This window comes from Acomys minous (assembly GCF_964271855.1).
Source record: "Acomys minous genome assembly, chromosome: 11".
NCBI lineage: Eukaryota > Metazoa > Chordata > Mammalia > Rodentia > Muridae > Acomys > Acomys minous.
The window spans coordinates 11,456,834-11,465,236 of record NC_140492.1 but is presented as its reverse complement, the minus strand read 5'-3'; the positions used below and the strand labels follow the sequence as shown (position 1 = coordinate 11,465,236).

The 8,403-nt window shown below is 37.8% G+C and overlaps 1 long non-coding RNA gene across 1 annotated transcript; it reads left to right on the top strand.

The window, feature by feature from the left end:
* Window positions 1-3,252: 3,252 nt before the first annotated feature.
* Window positions 3,253-7,341, top strand: LOC311609340. Its single transcript, XR_014783360.1, has 4 exons — window positions 3,253-3,354; window positions 3,561-3,657; window positions 6,295-6,383; window positions 7,235-7,341. It is a non-coding gene; the product is annotated as an uncharacterized lncRNA (long non-coding RNA).
* Window positions 7,342-8,403: the final 1,062 nt, after the last annotated feature.

Sequence of the window (8,403 nt, the reverse complement as noted above, 5' to 3'; positions counted from 1 at the left end):
AGCTTTATTAAATGAGAAGTTCTGTATGACAAATGCTGTGACCAGTCTTGCTCCAGAGAAAATTCAATCTTGAATGAAAAGGCATTGTTGTTTGGGGATTATTGGATATGGGTTGTATTTGGACAGGACATAAGCTGGTCTTAAATCTTCTTATGCCTTTTTGCAAAGTATTTGGTTGATATCTGGAGAGATAAAGTTTGAAGAAAATAAAGAGCCTCAGAGCTCATCAGAGTTAAGTCACGTTCTTCAAGAATTAAAGAGATAGTGTTCAGAAAAACAAGCTGTGTGCTACTAAAATTAGACAGAAGAAAATACAATAGACTAAAGGAGGAAAACTAAATTTCAGCAAAGCTAAGCAAATTTTATGAATAATGTGAGTTCATAAACAATGGTTAAGTGTGTTCATTAAAGCTAGGCTTATGCATAAGGAGTTAGTTTTGTGTATCACTGTCTGCTCTGTGTACAGCATTTTTCAATAATAGGCTAAAAATCAATAAAGTCTGTTAACAAACAGTATAAAGAAAACCTTGAACCAAACTTCACAGGATCTACAAGCGTGTAGGAACTGGCATTTGAAGTTTGTAATATCACTATTCCCTTCCTAGACAGACTTGAGAGCTTAATTATTAACTACAAAGTCCATTTATAGACTCTCAAAAACAAGGACATTGCTGGGAGCGCTGGCCTGTTTATCACTCTGCTCTCAGAATCGACAAGGTCATGCAGAATTCCCATGTGAAATGGAACATAACCTCCAGCTCCAAGTTGCCCAGGTTGCAGTGAAGGTACACTGGCCTGGGAAAGTGATAAGGAGCCAGCTGGGTATTTTATCTTCCCCGGATCCTGCAAAACATCTCTTTGAAGGCTATTTTACCTTCGTGCAGTCCCATCCCCCTTCCATTAGCCAGTGCTCTGTTATCTCAACAGCTTCTTCTGGGTTAAGTGAATTTGCCTGGGTGTTCTGAAAGGAAACCAGGCCCTTAGAAGATGCTAATGCCTGCTTACTCACCCGTCGTATGAACTCACGTGTAAAGTTTACTGGGGTTCTTCGCTTCCTGCGTGACTTCTCCACTCCACCTTGAGCCATGGACTGCAGGGCTCACATGACTTCTCCGTAATCATGAACATCTGCAACAGCATCAGAGCCAAAATCAACAGAAGGAAACAGATGAGGCTGCAAGGTTATGCTAAACAATTTTTAAACAGATTCGGATTTCTTTCTAAGGAAATTCAAAGTATCTACATACACCAGTCTTGTTTATAAGAGACAGAGAAACGAGAGACAGACAGACAGATCATAATTACAGTTTACTCACTCAGCACAATTCTATAAGTTATTTTCCCATAAAGACATGTTTTCTGCACATGGTTAAGGAGCCTGCTTTCTCACTAAGTTTCAATATATTGTCTACAGAGTTTTTCTCTCTGTCTCTGAGACGAGAGCCCATCTGTTTTAGTGGAGAAAGTTCAAGAAGTGTTTGGTGACCCCTAGAATCAGTTTGCTCTGGGCTCTCAGAAAGCCATGGTCATCTGTCCTGCTTACTGTCCAGCTTTGCATGCACACAGGAAAGTCTATACACACATGGAAAGAGCAACAGAGGGCCGCCTCTTCCCACTGTGCTGCAGAATAGGACAATGGAGACAGACGTAAGGACTAAACCACTGTGTGTAACCTGTACTTTTTCTCATAGAAATAGCTGTGTTAGGTTTTTTCTCCAAAATAAACATTTTTTTCCTTCTTCTTTCCACTCTAAACTGCCCTGTCTTCTGGTTTTCGGTGTGCTTCCCCTTAGCAGTGTGCAGTTAGAGCGTTATTCCACCACCTACACAGCAATGTTTCGTCTTCAATGAGATACTCGGTTTAACTATTTATATTTTATTTTCAGTCATTTGGGGTTTTTTTGTTTCTTGTTCCTTTCCAGATATGTGATTGTTTTACACGATAAATACTCTATTTAATTACCCACCTTTATGTTTAACATTTTTTTTTTTTTTTAGATTTTGCCTTTCATTTCTCTCAGAGCATGGCTAGCTACATTTTTCTGTATAGAATCCCTTAGCTTGCCACCCTTGATGGTTGGTATTTATTGTCGTTTCTTCTTATCCTGCTGTCTCTTGCTCATGACATTTGGTTTTCTTTTGTAACCAGGGCCTTCACAGGGTCACACTCATTGACAGAAGAACATTCATGTGATTCTTTCAGAACTAGCTGAAATTGCTATCATTTCAGGGGATTTGACTTTCCTTATGGAGACAATGTCAGTCAGAGATTCTTCAAATGAAGTAAACAGTTTGAGAGCAACAATAGACTGCTGTTGTAAGAAGGGTTCTACTCTTAGGAGGTGTTTAAGGAGGTGTTGTGGGGTATGACTTGTGTTCCAGTTAGTGCTGGATTTGCAGCACATTTAACACAAGTCTGCTCTGCTAATCTTTCCCCCTCTCAAATGTGTACTTGCTACCCTTTCTTCCTTCCATAAATTGAAATAGCATTCAGACCTCAGCAACACCAAGTAGCTACCAGTGCTTTAAGATGAGAGTTCTTAGCTTCAGGAACTAGGAGCAGTGAAACCAACTTCCAGTTTTGTTTGTGAACTATGCAGTCTCTGCATAGTCGAAAGCTGAGTCAAACATCGTATGTTTTTGATAAGCCAGCTCATGATAGAAGAGTCTCCAATGTATTCCCCATCTTTAGATCAAGGGCTTTCACCTTTGTCCCAGTCTCTCTTTGAATACCTTGCGGGCATATGTTTGTAGATGTAACCAAAATACCCCAGAGAATGACTAAAAAGAGGAAAGGTTTCTTTTAGCTTTTGATTACAGAGGGCTAAATCTCTAGTCTTTGGCAGTGCCTGCTCTAGGTCATGGTGGAGCAAATTATTATGACAGTAGAAGCATTGTCAGGGCCTATGTTCCACTTATGGGCAATAAGAAATGGGGGCAAGAAACAGAGAGGTTGGGGAAGTCCTGGCCGAGACAGACGAGGACTCTCTCCGGAACCTGTCTCAGTCAAACCATACATCTTACAGCTGGCAGAACCCTCCAAATAGACCAACCAGCTGTGGAAAAATAATATTGATAAATATTATTAAGTTTATTTAGCTTTCTTCTGTTAGTTGTCCCATGCTGTCCAGCCTGACTCCAGCTCCTGGGCTCGTGTTTCCTCCCCCCTCTGTTTCCTGGGCCCTGGTTCTACAGGACTCTGACATCATGCTTGGCTCAATTTACTCTGACATCATAATCACTATCTTACTGTTGCTATTTGCCACATTCCAAGTACACATACCATCTCATTTAATCATCAGACACTAAGAAATGAATAATTTTCCAGGAAAAAAAATTGCAAGCACAGTAAAGGTAAATTGCATAAAGTCACATATTGTTGGTTATGGCTTCTGAAGTATTCTCGTGCAAAGAAGAAACAACAACAAAAACAAATTAGATATCCTGATGCCAAAAATTAAACTTGCCACCATGGCACTTGACACCCCAAGTCAGCAGGAAGTAGTCTTATGATGATGTCACTCTCCTTCTTCCATATCCTTTTTTCCTCTCCTATCTAGTGTTAGGGAGTTGAAAGAGTGGAAGAAAGGGGGTGGAGAAGAATGGAAGCAAAAGGAACCCATGGAATAGCACCATGAGCTACAACATATATAATCAGTAAGTAACAAAAATAAGATTTGCCTATGAGATCATTATTTATGCTCACCAACTTTAAGATTATGTATTCGTGTGTGTGTGTGTGTGTGTGTGTGTGTGTGTGTGTGTTTCTGTAGAGCAATTGTAAATACATGGAAGGGTAACAAACTTGCAATTAATCCTGATAACATTTGATATTTGAGAAAAGCCAAGTAAATGTGATTATATTTCCATTTTCTTTTGAAACCATTCTTTGCTTTAGAAATGAGTTAGCCTCTTCTAAACCTAAGACTCTGGAAACTTCCCAAATTTTGTTTCCACAATTAGAAACTTATATGGTAAGGTCACTGGAGTCATATAAAGTTGTCTTTTAATAACTGAAAGTAAATCTGTTTCCATTTTACTATTTTATAGAGACTTTTCTTTAAAGGGTTATGATTTTAGCAGATCATGCAAGGAACAATCACAAAAGAACTCTATCAAGCTAAGTTCAACTATTCCACACAAAGGAAGAACTCGAGTTATCAGCTCAATAAGATAACAGTTACATAAAGGAAACATGGGTGAACTGTTATTAATAGTAGCCAGAAAAAAATGTTACACATTGTGGAAAAGAGTAATGAGATTAAATACCAGTAAGTGTTAAACTAATTAAAGCACATGTGCATGCATAACAGTCTCAAGTATTTGACACCTACCAAAATATTCATTCTTTTAAGGGATAAGAAAAGTATAAAGGAAATATAAACGTTCAATCAAATTTTCTAAACTTTTCCCCAAATCCTAAAATACCAATATAGAGGGGCTGGAGAAATGGCTTAGTGGTTCGGAGCACTGTCTGCTCTTCCAGAGGTCCTGAGTTCAATTCCCAACAACCACATGGTGGCTCACAACCATCTATAATGGAATCTGATGCCCTCTTCTGGCCTGCAGGCACACATGCAGGTAGAACACTGCATACATAATAAATAAATAAATCTTTAAAAAGAAAAAATACTGAGATATCTGAATTACTCCCTGCCATTTGGCCAGCAATTGAATTGGAATTATTTGAAATCAACTGTTGTCAACAAATTCATTAGTTTCCCAAGAATTGGTCAATGTTTTATTTTCCTTTTCAAAAACGCATTAATAAAATTGACTGAAAGAAGTTGGATTGGAATCATGTTGATTGAGATAATTGTTGTTTTTGTTGAAATGTTATGGTCCAGATCCAGAACAACCTCGTGTCACTCTTTCCTCAGTCAAAGCGGATCTACACGTTTTCACTTTCAGGGTTTCTGGGGGTTGAATCACAGTATTCTTCAGAGAAAGCAGATGCTCTTGTCCTGAGCTCTGCCCATCCCTTAAATGCTAACTTTTAAGTTACCCTGTGTCACCTAATCCATAGAGTAATCTCTGGTGTGTGCATTGCTTCACTTCAGTTCTGGAACTTTCTCCTTGTACTTCAGCAGCTTTGATAACTGCTGAAGTTATTTGAATTTCCCTCAGAAATAAACACTGTGGGGCATGGGGAGATGGTTCAGCAGCTAGGAGCACTTGCTGATTTTGCAGAAGAATTTTGTTCCATTCCCAGAACACCCAAGGCAGCTGACTATAACTCCAATCCCAGGATACCTGATACCTTTTTCTGGCTGATGTGGGTACCAGATACACCTGCGGTGCACATATAGACATGTAGGTATTCACTCATATTCATATGATAAATAAACCTTTAAAAATAAATACATCGATGATAAAATATACCTGCGAATATGAAATCCAGATTGGATTTTTAAAAATAACAAACAAAATCATAGGCTAATGAAATGACTGGGTTGGGGAATGTGCTTTCGCCAAGTCTGAGAATTCAAACCTGATCCCTGATGCTCACGTGGTGGAAGAGGAGATTCAAATCTCATAGACAGTCCTCTGACCTCTGCTGGCTGGCCTTGTACTTGTCCATAGGCACAAGCAATGTCCACAATGATAGCAAGCATAACTCTAAAACATTATTTCACAGCCCTTTTAAAAAGTAAAAAAAAAAAAAAAGTATTATTCTTTAGAAAACCCATTACCCAATATTATAGCTTTTTAAATAAAAAGCTACAGATCTGATAGGAATCCCATGAAACATCAACAACTTCTGATGATAAATCAAATAATCTCAAAGGATGGATTCATTTTCCCCAGTCTCAGGAATATTAAGAAAATCTATAGTTGCTCTTTGAGCTCTGCTGTTTTGGTATATTTTTAATAAAGAAGTTACCAAATATCTTAGATTAATTTCAATTGCCATCCATCCCTCTCCTCCTCTCTTGGCCTCTTTTCTCTCTCATATGTGCATGTGTATGTCTATATCTATGTCTGTATGTCTGTATGTGTATGTGTGTGTGTGTGTGTGTGTGTGTGTGTGTGTGTGTGTATACGTATGTGCACTGGTGTAGATTCAAAACTGGATAATAGTAAACTTCCCTGAGATCTGGAAAAAATGGCATTGCTGTGGTTTTATCCTGCCTCCCAAAAAGTTTTTTTTTAAGAAAGCCATGACCATAACTCAGCACTAAGAATATTTATGGATTGTCTTTTTAATTTATAGCAACTAAAGTCATGACAGGCATTTTTATTTTTCATTTATTTCTTTTAGAATAACACTTTGCTATCATTTTTTAACTGTAGGTTTTTGGGGGAGAGCGAGAGAGAGGACTAGTAAGATGAAGCCACCAGACTTTGTTGACATGGTATGGCCTCAGAATTCCATGGAACCGGTGAGATTTAATCCTCCAAGATAGTCCCTAGATTGATGGTTGCCATACAAAGGTCACTGGGTCTGTTTCTTATGCTCATGAACTCATATTTACCTACGTATGTTATACAAAACCTCAAAATGTAGACCTTAGAAATGTCACTCACAGAAATGGGGGAAAGTTTATAGTGACTTTCCCACCAGCATCTTTTGGCTTGTTCTACCCTGTAGGCTCTCAGAACCATTTCAAATTTTTTCATCATCTTCACAAAGACCAAAATCTTCTATATATCTCGATGTTAACAGGCTTTCTTACCTTCAAATCAAATCTCTGCTTTCTCAAAAATCATCCCATCTATAACTGTGAAATAATCACGTGTACATAGTATTGCATTTGAAAAGACAAATGAAGAGCGATAGTGATGAAAATACCCAACTACTTGGCTATAAATTAATGATGCAATAAAAAATTCTTGTTATGAAATAGACACAGGTTAAATATGTTTTCAATTTAGGTGTGATATTGAATGGACATTCTGAGTGTAATTTAAGTGGATGAGAAATACTAATTTTGTATTTTTAAAGTTTGACCGGTTGTCTTCATGCAGCATCTGAGAATGTATCACTGTGCTTGTTCTAGAGGGCAGGGTTGTATAACACCCCTTTTGTTCATCCAGTCACTTTATCATTTTGTCAATGCTGGTTTACTTTTTAGATTGGGTCAAGTTATCTAGCACTGACTAGCCATAAACTTCGCCATAAACTTCAACAATTCCTCTGCTTATGTCTCTATCACTCTGTGAATATAAGGGGCATACTAACTTCTCTGGCTGGGTTCCTTAAGATATTTAAATTTCTTTCTGTCTAAAACAGGGCAAGCTTGGATGCAGGCAGAGTCGACGGCCAAACTCTGCCAAGACAGGGTAAGCAAGTGCTCAATAGTTTCTGCCTCACAAATATGTCTGTCAGATATACTGGGCCAGAAGGCTGAAAATTATGCTCCAACATAATAGAGAGTTTTGGGTGACTGTTCAGGTAGAGACCGTCTCTGTCATCTTCTCATTTGGAAAGCTACTAACTTGCACTCTCAGCATACTCAGGTAATCAAGTTTATTCCTTCTCACGTCTCTGATGGAGTTGAAGACCAGGTAGCTTAGTTTTACAATGAAGCTTAGCTGTTTAGGGGTTAAGATGTTTTTAGGTCTAGATAGATGTTTTAAGTTGATAATGACAAGATGAGATGGAGATTGATTTACATTCAGAATTCTAGACACACCAAGATAAGAAAGATGTTTTCTTCAAGCCGTCAAATACAAATAGTCAAAACACCGAGAATGTAACATTTATATAATTCCTGCTTATGTCATGGTTCTTCTTGCTATAGGTAGCTTCTTGTATATACATGTAATAGTATAAATGTATACGTAAGAAATAAAAAATAAATAAATTTCTTAAAAGATATTTAAATTCTTACTTCATCTAGAGAAGTACCTATGAGTGAAAAGCTACCCATTGGCTGCTTAGTCCTGGTCTTAATCCGAGACTTTAAAGGAACTTTAACAATTTATTGAAGTAAATCTATGCTCTACTGCACTATCAGAGCTCTCTACAGGAGGATCAGAATGGTCTTGCTCAGACCTGTAATCTTGTGTAGCTGCATACATCACTTATTCATCTTGATCCTCAGAAGTTTCAGACAAATTAAACTTGTTCTTTTCTGGGAAGGTAATTACACTTTTTTTTAAAAGGTGATTTAGGTAACTTTGAAGACTTTTCCAAAATGATTTCCATGATATTAGAAGACTAGGTAAATAAAATAATTGAAAACAAAATATATATAATTTCTTGGTTCCATGACAAAACAAAGGGAGCCAAAATCCAGAAAAAGAAAGTTGGTAGCATGGTTGTTAGTAAACGGCCGCAGATTTGTTGACTGTTGTAAAAGGGTAGGGCAATGAAAAAGACAGTTTGAGGTGGCAGGAGGAATGTGTGAGACTTAAGGGACAATCAAGAAGTAGTAGCACTTAACCTACCCAGAGCTA